General features: G+C 41.4%; 1 protein-coding gene across 2 annotated transcripts in view; it reads left to right on the forward strand.

The window, feature by feature from the left end:
• Window positions 1-18,298, forward strand: part of PHACTR1 (phosphatase and actin regulator 1) — a 500,383-nt gene that overhangs the window by 188,214 nt on the left and 293,871 nt on the right. The window contains exon 1 of one of the 2 annotated variants that reach the window (XM_014788747.2): window positions 17,753-17,904. The exons of the other annotated variant lie outside the window; for it this stretch is intronic. The gene's annotated coding sequence lies outside the window, so the exon portion shown is untranslated. Of the gene's footprint in view, window positions 1-17,752; window positions 17,905-18,298 lie in introns of those variants that run through there. 2 annotated transcript variants of the gene reach the window in all.

Consider the following 18,298-nt stretch of genomic DNA (forward strand, 5'->3'; position numbering starts at 1 on the left):
GCTGCATTTTCAAGGGCTTCTGGAGGGCAGGGGTGACTTTGTACCTTGGACCCAATTTTCATCCAATTTCTCTTCTAATTGACTATAAAAGAAAGAGTCTAAGGATGGATCGTGTCAAAATTACTGTGTTTGCAACTTTCTAAAATTTAAAATTTATTTTCTGCATCATTTTAGTAACAGTCTCAGGCCCTGATCTTATTTTTTCAGATATCTCATTCAGCATATGCAGTTTCTAACTCCTACAGAGCCAGGAATGAAATGAGATTGGGATTTCACTGATCTAACCAATTTCCGGTCTTCCTTCTACCCGGCCACTTCTGTGTGTTAAGCCAGCTGCACAGAATCATAGAGGACGATAAACCTGTCCATGCCACCAGCCACAACACAACAATGACAAGGACTGCATGCTACCACCACACTGCCACCATCACCAAGGAAGGTGCTTGGAGATAATGCAGTCGTTCATTTATTCAACAGGCACACGTATTTATTGAGTGACTCATATTAGTGAACCAAACAGACAAGTCCTTGGTCTCAGGGAGCTTCTGTTTCAGTGGAGGGAGACAGAGAGTAAACAAATAAAGAAATTATAACATAACATCAGATGATGATAAGTGTTAGGAAGAAAAATAAAGCAGAGGAAGGGTCTAAAACGTAACTGGGGTAGGGGTAGTATTTTAGAGTGTGGTCAGGAGAATGTTCCCAGATAGGGTGCTGAGCAGAGACCCAAAAATCTGCATGAGTCTCACTTTAATATTCCTTAAATAGATTCATGAACTCAAATTTTATGGGAATGAGATGCAAAAGATAAAACAGAATTCTTTCTCAGTGTTTCTGAGAAAATAATAATAAGAGCTAGTTTTTATTAAGGACCTTACAAGTATTAACCCATTTAATCCTCACGGTAACTTTGTGAGGTAGGAATCATTATTACCCTCCTTTTGCAGATGAGGTTAATAATTCACTAAAAGTTACACAGCTGGTGGATAATGAGGCTGGGTTTCAACTCCAGGCCCCCTATGGTTTTTTGGTTTTTATTTTTTGGAACAGCTGTGTTGAGGTATAATTGATATACCATAAATTGCACATATTTAAAGTGTATAATTTGAGAACTTTTAACATTTGTATATACTTGTGAAACCATCACCACAATCAGAATCATGAACCTATGCCTCATTGCCACAAGTTTCCTCGGGCCTCCTTTTAATCCTCCCATCCATCTCTCTCCACACTCCCACCCCTAATCAATCACTGATCTGCTTTCTGTTGCTAGAGATTACCTTGCATTTTCTACAATTTCATACAAATGGAATCATACAGTATGAATTCTTTTTTGTTTAGCTTCTTTCACTCAGCATAATTATTTTGAGTGACATCCACATCCACATTGTTGCAGGCACCAGTAGTTCATTTCTTTTTTTTGCTGAGTAGTATTCTATTGTATGGATATACCACAATTTGTTTATCCATTCATCTGTTAATGGACATTTAGGCTATTTCCAGTTTTTGTTTATTAAAAATTAAGCTGCTATGAACATTCATGTACAAATCTTTGTATTAGGCCCACACTCTTAATCATTGTGTAATACAGCTTCTCTAAAGAAAGATAAAAACAGGACACATAGAAGCTGCATTGTGTGGCAAAATCATGCTGAACCAGAACTAAAACTACTAGCTTCCAAAAGCTGTGATCCCTCCTTAGTCCAAGGATAGTGAGTAGCCATTGAAAAATACCGTTGTAAAGATGTCTCTTGGTTTCTCCGTAATCTAAGGCGAGATTGCCTTAGATAACCTAGCATGAAAATCCCCGGTTTGCACTCTCTCTCTCACATTTACTAACAGTGTGACTGTCAACAAGTCACTTGTTTTCCCCAGAACTCTTTCCTCATCAGTCACAATCCCAGCCAATTCTAAGCCTGACTCATGGCTCGTGCTAATTAGAGGAAAGCAGTAGATGATCCGAGTAGTTGTACATCATGCCTCTGTCCTCCTCTTTATTGCTTTACCCTCCTGCTCACCAGGATCCTAGCACCTTACAGCCGCGTGCAACCTAAGAAAGCATAGAAGGAAAGCCAAGGCCCAGGGACTAAGGGAGGGCCCGAAGTGCCCCCACCCGTCTCCTGCAGAAGGGAGCTCAAATCCTTGCTGACGTCTAGTCCAGAGCTTTTCCTCCTACACACACTGCTGCTTGTTGATTGTTCACATTTTATATCAAGCAAGTGTACTAAATTGAGTGCATTTTTTTTCCATTTTGTAATGAATTAGGGTGGCAATCATCTGTCTCAGAAGATTTACTATACAATTTGTGATCAAATCTCAGACGCCAAAGTCCTCAGGACGCAGAGTAACACCTCGCTAGCTAGGTAGATGCCTCAAGAAAGGAAACACTTTTGGGGGAGAGAAGCTGTAATGAGAGAGACAGATAAATGATTCATTTCCCCCCTGCTGTTAGTTTAAGTTATAATTACCCAAACTTTAAAAATAAAACCTGAACAGCATCGCTGTCTCTGCTGCACGACGGCAAGAGCACACCCCGTGGCATAGCTCAGATCACACGTTAAACAACTGCTGGTTTAGGTTTAGACTAATTAAGGAATGAATCTTGGTACATGTATTTCTACTGCAATTAAATAACTCATGGTGTAAGGATGGAACTGTTAAGACTTCTTAAAGCCGCTTTTCATCTTTCAGTGTTAGAGGAATGTCTCGTATATAACACAGCTGTAAGAGGTTTATGTTTTAACTCATGAAAGCCTCAATATATTGGTTTAGAGTGACTTCTGTAAAGCAGCTTAAATAACAGGGTAATAGGCTGGAAGAGTTTCTATTTAGGATGGTGAAATATTCAGTGGAGATAAAGTTGCTTTAGATGGCTGACCAGAACTCAGTTTAGAATTCATAATACATGTCAAACCTTGAACGGAAGGAGCCTTAAGTGTTCACCAAGTTTTGTTGCTTGGGAGCTATGTTCTGCCCAGAAGTGATGAAATGCACATATCCAGCCCCCCATGTCATGTCCTGCATACAGCTCATCCTGGCTTTGCCATGTGGAAAGCTAACAGGTTGGAGATTTTTATGTTCATGGTCATGTTTAATGAAGCTCTACGAGTTAGGCTCATTTACGCCATCTAAGTTTTTCAGCCTCTCATTAATAGATCAGTCCCAGTGGTTTAATATGCTTGCCTCTCAGTGTGTATCATTTGGATGGAAACACTTGCTATCTTCTCATAGCAAGTGCTAAGACAGAAAATTGGGACAGACTGAAATGATTCTTACTACCTTCACTGAAGACACTGGTGGCTTCAAAATGTCTATATAGATTGGCCTTAGGAATTTCCTTATGGTTGAAAGTAGAGGCTGGGGGCTTGGCCTTTAAGAGGCGTTTGCATAGCAAGCATATAGTTTTCACTTGGATGTTATGCCTATGGGACTCCTTATGGCACCAATTCCACGTGAGCAATCGTTTGCTACTGGCGAGGTTCACAGCCAAGGCCACTCCCCCTGCCAGTTCACCTACATAAAATCCTTGGGCCCCATACATTTGGATAAACCTTTGGCTGGTGAAAAGCTAAACCAGACCCGCGGTAAACACCCCTTTAAGGAGTACTCCCGGAGTAGTAGCAAATTAATGACAGATACATGATAGTTCACCAGCCTTCTATATTGTGTCTGTCACTTCGCCCGTTGCACGTGGCTCTTAATGACCATTTGTTATGACGTAAATCACCCCTGTAAAGTAGATGAAGCGTCTTCCTTGCATATTACAACAGTGAACAGAAGTGAGTAGAAAACCATGGCACAGGAGGGCTGACTGAAAGAAAAGAAGAGATGGGGGGCGGGTCTCATCACCCAACACATTGCTCCAGGACGTTTCCTCAGTCTGAAGAGCTTGGGACTGGATGCCATTCCCCCTCTCTCACTACTTCCTATCCTTCCACTTGAACCTGTCTCTCACTCAAGGAGGATAGGAACTAAAAATCCCTTAAGTTTAACACTGGGATTCTGGGAAGCTGCAGAGTTGTGAATTATGGGTGTATGTGGGGTCAGCTGAGCCACCAGCAAACATGAGTCAGGGATACGGCATTATGAGAACCAGAGCAGATTATAAGCCAGGCACAAGTATACAAGCAAAGGTATATACAATCTGATGTGTGTAGAGCTGAAGGCATGCACTGGCATAGAAAATTATGCAAAGTAGACTGAAATATTAGTGTATAGGGCTTGCAATCAAAATACCATAAGTGGACCTGAATTAATAAAAATAAATTTTCTAATATAGTCAGAAAGTTCTTAGATGTTTCCCTTTGGAGAAGCTCCTGCCCAAGGTATATACAACTCTAAGCAGGCAACACCAGATTCATGAACTCACCTATCCTGCCCACCACTGACCTCACCCACAAAGTGATTAAATAAACAGCACCCGTGAGGGAATCTCTGCCTATGTTCATGGACCTTGACTTGCTGATGCCAAATTCCATCTCTTGCTCATCCTTCAGGAAATGAAATATTCCAACATGAAATGAAAGAAGGAAGGAAGAAAAAGAAAGAAAGAGAGAAAGAAAGAAAGAAAAAAAGAAAGGAAAAGAAGCCCATAAACCTCAAAATGACCCAGGTTTTTTCCCATTAAACATATTACTTATTCAGATATGATTAAGTGCCGTGCTCGGCACGTGTGCTACTTAAACACCACAGGGATATGAAGAAGTATAAATACAATCTAAGCTTACATTTTTTGAGCATTTATTAGCCAACTGATATAGTAAGTCTTTTAAATATACTTCCTATTCAAAGTAACCACAACTGTATGTTGTAGTTACAGCTAGTTCCCCCACTTACAAATGATGAAATTTTTAGAGGTAAAGTAACTAATTTAAAGTCACACACTGATATATGCCAGGCCTGGTAGTGAAATTTACATAATCCAACTCCAGTGGCCAAGTGCTTGGCAACAAAGCTCTACTGAAGAAAGTAGTTTATGAACTAGTGGAGAGATGAGTCACCCCACACAAATCTTCCTGACCCTTAGTGCTATAGGCAAGCACGTCTCAGTGCTCTATAGCATTTTCATTAAGGCATTTCAGCAGGTGTAAAGTAGTTTATGAACTAGTGGAGAGATGAGTCACCCCACACAAATCTCCCTGACCCATAGTGCTATAAGCAAGCACGTCTCAGTGCTCTATAGCATTTTCATTAAGGCATTTCAGCAGGTGTAGATTTTCCCTACCAACTACATTCAACCTCTGCAGAATCCTGGTAATAGTCACTAAAAAAGTTTTATGTGTTCCTCCATAAGTTAAACGTGGAATTTCGATATGACTCAGCAACTCTACTCCTAGGTAGATACCCAAAAGAATTGAAAACGAGTATTCAGACAAAAACTTGTACAGGAATGTTCATGGCAGCATTATTCACAATAGCCAAAAGGTGGAAATACTCCAGATATCCATCAACTGATGAGTGGATAAACAAAATGTAGTATATCCATACAGTAGAATATTATTCAATCATAAAAAGGAATGAAGTATTAATACATGCTGCAACATAGCTGCACCTTGAAAACATTATGCTAAGGGAAAGAAGCCACACACAAATAGCCACATATTGTATGATTTTATTTATATTAAATATCCAGAATAGGGAAATCCATAGAGAGAGAAAGCAGATTAGTGGTTAGCAGGGGCTAGGGGGAGGAGAGAATGGGCAGCAACTGCTTATTGGGTACAGGATTTCCTTTTCAGTTGATGAAAATATTATGGAACTAGATAGTGGTGATGGTTGCACAACATTGTGAATGTACTAAATGGCACTGTATTATATACCTTAAAATGGTTAAAATGGTGAATTTTATGTTATGTGTATTTTACCCCAATTTTAGAAAGGTCTATGGATCTGGGGTAAGATGTTCCATGAGTCATTTTTAAGGGTTCATGGATGTACAAGATACATTCTCTATCCTCAAAGAATTTAGAAATGCACTGTCTAATGAAATTAAGAGGTAATGTCTTTCCTACTTTTCCATGACCATGGAAGTGCCTTTGCTTTGGTGACAAATGGTGTATCCAATCAAATAATTGCTCCACTGGTGGATGAATTGACACCTGTCAACATGTGATGATTTATGGCAGTTGTACAACATTCAAAAAATCTGAATGGCATAAATTCATAAGATCTGAATGGCATGTGTACATTTCTTTTCTATTTGAGATTATATTTAGGAATTTATGTCCTGTAAACCCGTAGACCTTCTATGCATTTAGCCTTTGAATTTTCTTGCTTTTGCTGGAACAATAGAAAAATGACTCATAAAAGATGATTGTTGTCCATATTTAGATCCTAGGTCATTTTATGGATTATTAACTTTGTCAAACTGTGTGTGGGATTAACTGGAAACAATTGCAATGTTCTCACTACACTGCACCACTTCCTTTCATTAATTAAGAGACGTTACCCTCTGTTCTACAGATGACAAAAGGAACAGCTCTTCTTTTATTAGGAGACAGCAGCCACAGAAAGAAAGGCAGGAATTACAGTGTGTCTGAGAAGTGAGGCAGCAACAGAGGACAGGACTCCCAGTATGGTGGCTACAGGGAGAGATGCTGATTCCAACTTGGGGCTCCTAGGTACACTCAATTGTAAGCGTCTAGTTCATCCGCCCAATTACATTTACCTCTCTATTTGCTAGATGACAAAAGGAAGCTACCTAAGAATGGAAAACGTGTTAAAGAAGATTAAACAACAATGGAGTTAATTAAGAAAATCACCTCATTATTCACAATTACATATCTATATTTAATTTTTTAATTAAAAACTCAATTGGAAATAAAGTTACTAAAACAACATCTATATACATTTTAACAATAAGCTTTTTTAAAAAGTAACTCCCTTATTTTGAATTTATTAAGAGTGTTGGGGATGGAGTGTGTGTGTGGGTGTGTGTGTGTGTGTGTGTGTGTAGCTTGTGCTTCAACAGATGGTATCTGTCTCCTTAAAATAATAGTGAGATCAGATTACCATAAGGGAAATAGCAATTTAACAAACATTTATTGAACTTCCACTTTGTAAGCCAGATGGGGTAAGAGGACAAAGGAAGATTGTGGGAGTGGGGATGAAAGGGATATTGAAGACTTCCTGGTGACCTTTGGGTAGAGATGTCTTCTAGTCACTCAGTCATCTCCATGCTTTCTCTGGCTTCAGAAACTTCACAAGCAGTTGACCCTGCCTACATCACTCTTTCCCTTTCTGCCCCCAATTTCTATCTGGCTAATTCCCACTTCTTCATCAAGTTCCCATATAAAGCCACTTCCTCCAGGAGGCCCTCCCTAACCATTCGCCCAGACTGTTGAAGTCCTATCCACCCTTCAAGCAAAACTATAAGCTTTGTGACAGCAGCCACTATGTCCATCTTGCTTTCTATTATTCCCGCAGTACATTCTCCAGTGCCTGGCATGGTGTTAAATAAACATTTGCCGCGTAAATGGATAATGGACGAATGAAGAACGAATGAAGGAAGAGGATTTGAATATATCAGTGTTTCCCAAAGGGTAGTTAATAAACTCTAGTTCCTAAGGGTTTCCAATAAAAGAGGAATCCAATGTTTAGGAAATTTTGGGGTAAACAAAGCTAACCAGGTTTATTTGTCCCAGGACTTCTCAGAGCATTTGAAATGCTAATGTGCATGTAACCTCCAAGGGGAAGGCGCAATCTGGTATACGGTATCACCCGGAACCATTGACCACAGCTCCTGTTCTTCAGTAGAGCATTTCATAAAACCAGTATTCTGAGGAGAATATAGTGGAAATGTTGCAAAAGATAGAGAATAAGGGAAGTGCATTGTCTGATGAGAAGGAAGGTAGAGAAAGATGAAAAGTGTATGGAATACCAGGAAGACCGTTATAGTGGAAAGTCAGGCATCAGGGAAGGAGAGAGGAACGCAGTGCAACATCAGGACGGACCTTGAACGCCATGCTAAACAACTTGAACTTGATGCTGTAGGGAAGTAATGTCAATCTTTGAGGAAGAGTGTCATGTAGCAGCCTGGTTTTAGGAAGATGATTTTAGTGGCACTGTGAAAAACAAAGCTCAGAGAGACAAGCAATTCACAAATGGGACACCAGTTGGGTTATTATGATAGTTCTAGTGAGAGAAGCTAAGAATGTGAATTAGAGAAATTGCAATCGATATAGACCGGGAGGCTCTAGAAAAGTAGATTAAAAGATCAGAAGTGAGATCCTTCAGTGAGGAATCAGACCAGGAGAGGGATTAGGAGAGAACCCAACATTTAAGTAGATAAATGGGGAAAAGAAAAAGAGATAAGTACAGTTTGTTTTTTAAAAAACTAGCTTAGAGTAAGTGGTGTTGTGGAAGTCAAGAGAAGAATTGCAGCATGGTGTCTAACATGGTAGAGGGCTCAGAGGTCTAGAAAGACTTTACACACAGTAATGCTGGTGGATTTTTAATGGTGGTCTCCTAGATCATTAATATAATTTTGTAATATTTCCAACTTTTAAATAAAGGAAAGAATGTCCATAAATTACCACATGGCCAGATAAGCTCTTTCTGACTAGATGCTGACTGTGGCTTTTTCTGCTGCACTATTTAGATAAGATATTCTGCATAGCCCAACCCTTCACTCCGGCTTCCTGAGTATAACCTAAAGAAAGATAACTATTCCTGTTGTTTTTTCCTGTGATGGCACTAGTTGCCATGTGATTCTCATATCAGTTCATGCTTACTGCATTGGGTTCTACAGAAGAGAGATAAAGAAGACATGGAAATAGGCATGGGAAAACAAATTTTTTATTTTCGAATGAGTGATGAATTAATGACTTGGGGAAAAATCAAAATCAAAAGTAGTGAGACTTTAAAAAATAATTATAATAATTAGAAAATTCCTCTAAAAGCACAAATGTGAGAACCAGACACTCCTGGGTTTGTATCCTGCCTCTAATGACTACAAGTTATATGACCTGTTGAAAGAATCATACACATTGCTGGGTGCTGTGGGGAGCACTCTCCTTACGTTAATTCATTTAATCCTCCCAACAACCCTAAGAAAAGGATGAGGCTCAGAAAGGTTTAAAGAATTTAAATATGTAGTAAGTGACAGTGTCAGATTTAAAGCCAGTGTTATTAGATGACAAAGCCAGTTACTTTCTAGCAGTCTGAAAACTGTGAGGACAGAAATCACATCAGTTTTGTTCGTGTTTGTATGTCCAGAGCCTGGCACATAGAAAGCTGTTAATAACCATTTGTTGAATGACCAAATGAATATATGAGGGGATAAGTGAATGAACAATTAAACTATAATGCTGTTTCCAATCTACTTTATCTTTTTGAGCCTTCCTTTTCTCCTCTGCTGGCTCATTGTAGGTACTCAAAGTCTGAGCTGAATGGCCCAACAGACTTAGGGATAGATAGTTCTGCATCGTTAATCAAAACAGACCTCCTGCTCCAGAATATTTGTCTATTAGTAGGTGATGATGACGGAGACAGCTGAGAACATTGAGGACAAAGCAATGGCTGGTTGTGGGTGAGCTGTACAAAGCAGCTAAGATTGATTGGATTGTTTGAAACAATTCCTTGTGATTGTGACATTAGCATGAAGGCTAAGAAACTCAGTCATACAGAGTATGGGTTGAAGGGAAAGTGTCTAAATGGAAGGAAGTGTGATTAAAAAAAGAAAGGGGTGTACTTCAGCCAGCTCTAAGGCCTTAGGAGCAAAACCCATCATAATGATTGGAATAGGGTTGGTGGTGGTGATGTTGGTATTGGTGGTGTTGGTGGTGATGACAAACAATATCTAAAATGTGTCGGGCTGGCCCCGTGGCTTAGCGGTTAAGTGCGCGCGCTCTGCTACTGGCGGCCCGGGTTCGGATCCCGGGCGCGCACTGATGCACCGCTTGTCCAGCCATGCTGAGGCCTCGTCCCACATACAGCAACTAGAAGGACGTGCAACTATGGCATACAACTATCTGCTGGGGCTGTGGGGGGAAAAAAAAAGGAGGAGGATTGGCAATAGATGTTAGCTCAGAGCCGGTCTTCCTCAGCAAAAAGAGGAGGATTAGCGCGGATGTTAGCTCAGGGCTGATCTTCCTCACAAAAAAATAAATAAATAGATAAATAAATAAATAAATGATGTGTCTACTCTGTGCCAGTTTTGATGCAAAGTACTTAACCTGAACCACCTCATTTATCCTGACAATAATCCTATGACCTATGCATTATTTTTATCACCTTTTTAGACATGCGGACTTATTAAAGGTCACACAGCTAAAGTAATAGGGTCAATTTAAACCCTGGTCCTCCCCAATTCCAGGGCCTGAGCTTTGAACCCTATGTTATTGTACTCTAGGAGAGTGTGATAGAGGCCATATTTCTCTTCCAATTAGGTTTCATTGTGTGTTCAAGATCTGCATTTCATTGACGTGGATCAGGAGTACAGGATGGGCTCACTTGGGTGATTCTGGTTCCCCTCTCTGATGAGGTTGCAGTCCGACAGTGACTGTGGGAGGTGGGGTTGGAGTATCTGAGAACTCTCTCTACAGTCTCTCAACATGGGCTAGGTTGGGCTTCCTCATGGCATGGCCACCTCAGTGAAGTCAACTGCTTACCTGCCAGCTGGAGGCTTCAAAAGCAAGTGCTCCAACTAGTAAGGTGGAAGCTGCATTGCCTTTTATGACCTAGCCTCTGCAGTCCCACAGAATTACTTCTACCACACTGGCTACAAGCGTGTTCCAAGCCCACCAGGATTCAGAGGGAGAGTAATTAGAACCCATCACTTGACAGGGGAAGTGGCAAGGTTCTAGGAGAGTATGTGGGATGGGAGATAACAGTTGTGTCCATCTTTGGAAACTATTATCTGCAACATGGAGGTTTGTGGGAGGTAAGAAGGAAGACACACACATGCAGTACTTACCATTTGCTGGAGGTCTCATTTAACTTACACCAAAAAACTTTATAAAAGGGGCATTGTAGTCTCTTTCTATTTTAGACATGAAGAACGGAGGCTCAGAAACCTACCTGGCCAGGGTCATTCAGCACCTGCTGTACACCAGGCCACCTGACAGATGCTTTACGAAAGTCACCTCAGACTTCCCCCCAGCTTATTATTATCAGTATCGTACACAGGAAGAAACAGAGGCTAAATAACCTGCCCCAGTGAGCACGTGGCAGAACTAGAATTCAATCCCAGGTCTCTCTCTTTACTGCATTCTCCGCCTTTTAAACCTCATTCATTTGTCTCCTTATGAGGGCTACTGTGTATATCTCTTCTCCGCTCTCGTGCCTGTCTTGGGTCTCAGTCCTACTTGGACGCAAGTCATCACGAAAATTCCACATGGTACTTTGGAGAGAATTAAAGGAAGCAACGGAACTACCTACCTCTCTGGGAAACTGCCTTTTTCTATTGTTCTCCCAAAGTTAGGCTGTCATGTAGACATTACGCTGAGCTGGCCAAAAAGCAATTTGAAAAATGGCTTCCGAGATTGGCAGTGGCATTGACTTTGGCAGGGAGCGAGGCATTAACTGCTCTGTTATAGATTATGCCCGAGGCCTCAGATCTTGTTCCTGTCAGGCTCTGCCTTCCTTCTGGGAAGACTGTGTGTAGCAGCCCCCTTTGCTCTGAACAAGAATCCTTTGACCCCATACCTTCCTTGTTTATGTTATTGCAGGCCTTCCGAGAGAGCAGAAAAAGGCTGATCTAAGTATGGCAACCTGGTGAGCTTACCGTGGCTTTGCCAAGAAACCCCAACACAAGAGCCTTAGTTAGTTAGCTGAGAATAGCAAGGGACAAAATAAACTCATTTTAAAAATAATAAATGGAAAGGGAGAGAAAAAGAGAAGAGGGAGGGAGGAAAAAGGACTATAAAGAGGGAAGAAGGGAGGGATGGAAAAAGGAAAGAAGGAAGGAAGACAGAGGTCACGGAAGTCAACACGCTCACCATCTGAATGTGTGCCAACAGCACAGTGAGTAGAAAGAAGGTGGGGTGAGATAGAAGAGGAGTTCACACAGCTACTGCCACCTCCTGGGCTCCCTAATCCCATCGCCAGCACTTTATTATTATCATGTAATATCTACTAATACTTAACATTAAGAATAAATATTTTCCACTAATTGACACAGATGTTAGCCAATTGCTCTGCCAAGCACTTTATAGACCTGATCTCATGTAATGCCCACAATAACTCACAATATCCTCATCCCCTTTTTACAGATGAGGAAACTGAGGCTCACAGAGTAAGTACCTTGCCCGGCAGAGACAGCACTGCTCTGTGCAGTGCATTGTAAATCCAGCAGGTGGTGACAAGGGCTGACCCCGGGGGACACGTAGAGCACTTCCAGGATTGAGTCAGCGAGGAAATTAAGCTTTCCCAAGACTCAGGTACTCTTCTAGCCCCAAGCCAGGCCTCCTAACATAACCCCTCCTCCAAGTCTGAGGCTGTGCCAGGCTCCAGAGTCTCCAGAAACCCCATCAGTAATAGTTTTTCTGTTGACAGTAAGGCTATTATGCTGTTTATGTGGGTGGAAATATGTATTTATTATATGAAGCATTAAGTGTATTTTCTCATTACATTTAAAGGAGAGTTTATTAATCCCTTAGTACATGCACTGCTGTTTATTTAGTGGTGTTGTGGAAACAAAGTAGGGAAAACAATTAATAAACTTGAGCAACTGACAGCCTAGTGGGAAAACAACTGGTACATCATCCCAGAACCCAGTGAGCACAATCCCAGGGCACCTATGAGCAAGCCATTCTCTGGTCCCTCCACTTTAAAAAATATATATTTTTTAGAGCAGTTCACAGCAAAATTGATCAGAAATTACAGAGTTCCCATACACCCATTTACCCCCACACATGCACAGCATCCCCCACTATCAGCACCAGAGTGCTACATTTGTGACAATTGATGAATCTACATTGACACATTACTACAATGGCTATAATGACAATTACTACAGTGACTACACTGGCACATCATTATCACCCAAAGTCCATGGTTTACATTAGGGTTCACTCTTGGTGTTGTACATTCTATGGGTTTGGACAAATGCATAATGACATGTATCCACCATTATAGTATCATACAGAGTAGTTTCACTGCCCTAAAAATCCTCTATTCCACCTATTCCTCCCTCCCATCCCCCCTACCTCTGGCAACCACTGATTTTTTTTACTGTCACCATGGTTTTGCCTTTTCCAGAATATCATACAGTCAGAATCATACAATATGGAGCATTTTCAGATTGGCTTCTTTCACTTAGTAAGATGCATTTAAGTTTCCTCCATGTCTTTTGATGGCTTCATCACTTTTTTTTTTTAGCACTGAATAATATTCCATTGTCTGGATGTACTGTAGTGGGTTTATCCATTCACCTACTGAAGGACATCTTGGTTGCTTCCACGTTTTGGCAATTATGAAGAAAGCTGCTATAAACATCAGTGTGCAGGTTTTTGTGGGGACATAAGTTTTCAGTCCCTTTGGGTAAATACCAAGGAGTGTGATTGCTGGCTTGTATGGCAAGAGTATGTTTAGTTTTGTAAGAACCCCCCAAACTGTCTTCTAAAGTGGCTGTACCATTTTGCATTCCCACCAGCAATGAATGAGAGTTCCTGTGGCTCCACATCCTCCCCAGACTTGGTGTTGATCCCTCCACTTTCTAAAGCACTACTAGACTGAACTATGTGGAAACAACTAAAGACCCAGAAATGAAGCCACAAATGACTCTGAGCAACAAAACTAAATGTCACATCCTGTGATGTCCATGTGGCAGGGTTTCTCATGCTCTTATTCAAAACCACCATACTCTTACTCTGCACAAAATACTATTAATTAGGTTTTCTGTTTTCCCAGCCCACTAAAAACTGGAAGTGTTAATGAGATGGAGACACTAAAAGTCTAAAACAAAACACACGTGCATTAGCCTGTTAACAAATAAGTTAACAAACAAGTACGTAATCCTGTAGTCTATCGATACATTACTGCACATCAATTTGTCATAACTGGTGTTTATAAGAATGACCTTGAAACACTGGTTGAAAGAATGAAATGGTATTCAAGATGCCACAGCTATTAAAAATTGAGGATAAATCCCTACCTTACAGATTTGTTTTCAGAATTAAATGAAAATGCTTAGCACAGTGTCTGGTACCTAGTAGTGCTAATAAATATTGGCTGCTATGTAATGGTGGTGATGGCGGTGATGGTGATGATGTGCCAAGTGGTTAGACAATTGGAAGGGGGAGAAATGGACAGGAAAGGGTATTGGAATTCCTCAGGCATTTACTGAGATCCTCCTATGTCCCAGAGTGAATTCAAAGATAAATGGCATGTGGTTCCTGTTCTTGAGGAAATCCTTGTCTAGCATATCATATAATTATAATAGAATGTGATCAATGTTATAACACACCTGTTTATAAAAGTGGTGTGAAAACATAGATAAGGGGGCTGTTAATTTTAACTACAAGCTCAGGAAAAGCTACAGGAAATATTTGAGCTAGGCTTGAAGGATTGTGCTATTTGGTGAGGGGTAGGCATTTTAAGGAAGGACATTCCAGGCAGAGGGAACAGACTTTTTTTTTCTTTTTGCGAAGATTCACCCTGAGCTAACATCAGCTGCCAGTCTTTCTCTATTTTGTATGTGGTTCACTGCCACAGCATGACCACTGATGAGTGGTGTAGGTCCGTGCCCAGGAACCAAACCTGGGCTGCTGAAGCGGAGCATGTGAAACTTAACCACTAGGCAACTGGGGCTGGCCCAAGGGAACAGACTTTAAACAAAGGCATGGAGTCATGCAAATCATGGCCCAGTCAAGCATGTAGACCAGGGTAAATCAAAGAATGTGTAGTTAAGTCAGGAGGAGATGGGCCAGAAAGTTCCCTGGAGGCCAGTTGATGGTTGCCTGGTATATCACGGCAAGGCATACGGATTTTATTTGAAAGGCAGCAGGTTGCTATTAAAGGCTTTAGGCTGAGAAGCCCACATTATTAAATGTCTGCTTTCAACGCATGTTCTCATTGAAGGCAGGATAGAAAATGAACTTGGATGGGTAGAGAGTGGAGGCAGGGAGACCAGGGAGGGGTTCTTGGGGTCATCTGGGTTATAGAAGAGGCCCTGGGACTTGAGGACAGATGACAGGTAGACTTGATAAGATGGAGAGTTCTGTTAGAGAGGCTGTGGGGAGAAGGGAGAGAGAGGATACACAGAAAGTACAGTCAAGCATGTCTCTGAGGTTCCTAACTTGGGCAATTGGGGCAACCCAAGGAAGGACCTTGTTATAGATGAGATTTATTTTTTAATCTCTACGATCCTCTGGTGGCATGAGGGAACCTGAATCCTTAAGAGTATTTCAATTCCAAGCTTGATATTTTCTTGTTCCACCCAAGAGAACACCACTTGAATTATGCCATAAGGCTAGAACAAAATGCATGCAATTTAGTTTTCTAAAAGTTCCAAGTAGGGATGGACGAATGTGTACTCAAAGAACAAATTCCAAGCCAAATATGACCAAATATAGTCTAGGGCTGGCCTGTCTAATGTGGTAGCCACTAGCCACATATGGCTATTGAGTCCTTGAACTGTAGCTACTCCTAGTTGACATGTGATGTTAGTGTAAAATACATATAACTCATATTGTATTTCAGAGAATTAGATCAAATAAAAGAATAGAAAATACTTTCTTATTAATTTTTATATTGATTACATGTTGAAATAATATTTTGGATATGTGGGTTAAATAAAATATATTGCCAAAATTAATTTCACTAGTTTTTTTCTTTTTTAATGTGACTACTAGAAAATTTAAAACTACGTATGTGGCTCACATTATATTTCTATTGGACAGCACTAGTCTAGGAAATTTGATTTTTGCGGTGTCAATATTTAATGACTATATGGATACCAAGGGTATATATATTTTGTATTATTGCTTCTTTTCCCGTTATTGGAGAGGGTCTTACCACCTGATGTTTTCTAATATCTTACTATATATCCTTATTCTCATTAAGAAAGTAGTTACCATAGCAACTGCCATAACATTGTATTTACTACATCTGGAGGGAGAGATATAAACAGACATCAATCTGTCATTCCGGTTTACACATGTATATTTTTTTCATGTGTATCTGGGTCTTCCTTTGCAAAATAGAGCACTGAGAATAGAAGACCTGACATCTGATTCCTGCCTGTGTCACTGGCTTCTTTGGGTCTGTATAAGGAGAATAGCAATTATCCCATGCCTACTTCAGAGGCCTATGTGGATAGATAGTTACAAAGTATTTGGAAGGTTATTCTTAAGGTGCAGTATCAATCTAATCACACAGTTTAATATAGTAGTGATATCTGATATTACTTACAGTGCTGGAGACAGACAGGAAGGACAAGGTAGTCTCCTTTGGTGGATATGGGTGGAGGAATGCAGAAGGGAAAAAAGAGGTCAGACTAGTAAAAATCAAGAGAAGGTTGATCAATGTTAGCATTTGTTCCCATGGACTTGAACAGTCCTTTTCAAGTACTTCCCATATTCATCAACAAGCCTCCACTGGCTAGGAGAAAACTGGGAGCCCAGAGCCCCCTCTGCATACAGTTCATCCTGGCTTGAACATGGAAAAAGCCAGCAGGTCGGGGTTTTTTTATGTTGATCGTCATGTTTCATGATGCTTTAAGTATTATACTCATTTATGCCGTCTAAGTTTCTCAAAGAGCCTCTCATTCATGCATCAATTCTGTGTTTTAACCTGCTTGCCCCTCAATATATATCCTTTGAACAGAGATGACAGACGCTAAGAGAGGGAAACTGGGACAGATGGAAATGATTCTTATTACCTTCACCCAGGACAGTGGCTTCAAGATACCCACGTGGATTGGCCTTAGGATTTCACGATGGTTGCAAGTAGAGGCTGGGGGGCGTGGCCTTTGAGAGGTATTTGCATAGCAAGCACACAGTCTGCAGTTGGATGTTATGTTTATTTGAGGTGGCTGGGGGAGGGTTTATGATGATCAAAGTCAGGGCGGGGGGATTGGCTCAAGACCCCTCAACTCAATCTACCTCTGGCATGTCACATAACTTAGATATGTGGCAAAAGTAATCAACATTCTAGGTTTTAGATTTCCTTTGCACATGTGTTATAAATCTGTGTGAGGCTTTTCAAATGATGATTCACTCTCTCTTTTGAAAATCCATTCAGTGACTTATCTAATCTACAGACAGCACCCTAAAAGGAAATCAAGGGAACTGCTACAGTTACATCTTGAGATGTTACATCTTGAGAAACCCCTGCTAACTCAGCATTGGCATTTAGGAGGTCCTCTACCCAAGAAGAATCAGATGCAAGGGAAATAAAGATACACCGCAAAAATGCAGCCCTCCCACTGAAGTTTCGAGAAGGTTAATTGCCATTGTTTGGTGTTTTAAGTGTCTCTTTCTCTGCCTCCCCCTCCACTGCAGGGGGAGAGGAGGCATGTGGGGGGAGGGGAGGAGAATGTGGTTTTCTGATCAGAACTCAAATAGCATAGTTTGAATTATATAATGGAGCTGCTGTGAGTCAGGTAACAGGCTCACTGAGTAATTCCCTGCAGAAGGAGACAAACTGCATGTTAAAAAGCTCAACAAATACTCCTAAAAAAAAAAAAAAATCCTAGGCCGTGAGTTCCAGACTTCCAAGCTGCAGTTTCCTCTGAAAGCTCTCCAGGCTGAAACAGCTGGGCGGGCGCGCTGAGTCCGAAGACTCGCAGAGGCTGCTGCGGAGGGCCGGTGCAGCCGGGGGTCTGGTTTGGATCACCGGGTTACTTTCTGTTTCATTTCGAAATGTTCCCTGCTTCTGAGACGGGTTGCCTCCAATGTCAAGTGAAACGCAGGACTCCTTGGAGACTCCGGCCAGGCTTTTAAGAGCTGGGGCTTTGTGAAGGTAAGAGGCGATCCGTCCCGTCAGCTGGGGGCTGCCGCCTCGGGCGGTCTCGGTGCCCGCAGGGAGCGCCAGGAGGAGTCTGCCAACTTGTTCTGGGATCTGAGTGAGGCTGGAGGAACCATCTGTGGAAGGGTTTTAAGGTTAGAAAAGGGATGAGATGGACCCTTTCCATCCTTGATGGGTGGCCACCCAGTCCGAGGCGAGTTGCATAGATCCCCAACTCCTGTTGGCTCCCTTTCCTTCCCCATTCCAGCCCATGTAGGAGTTGGTGAGCGGGCTGGTCCGGGGCTGGGAAGGAAGGCGAAGGGGCTGCCTGGCACCGAACGACTGTATGGGCGTGTGTAGCATGTGGATTTCAGAGCCCGACACTTAAGGAGACTGTTGCTCAGTCTAA

This window comes from Ceratotherium simum, chromosome 13 (genome assembly GCF_057802395.1).
Source record: "Ceratotherium simum simum isolate JZ-2026a chromosome 13, ASM5780239v1, whole genome shotgun sequence".
NCBI classification, from domain to species: domain Eukaryota; kingdom Metazoa; phylum Chordata; class Mammalia; order Perissodactyla; family Rhinocerotidae; genus Ceratotherium; species Ceratotherium simum.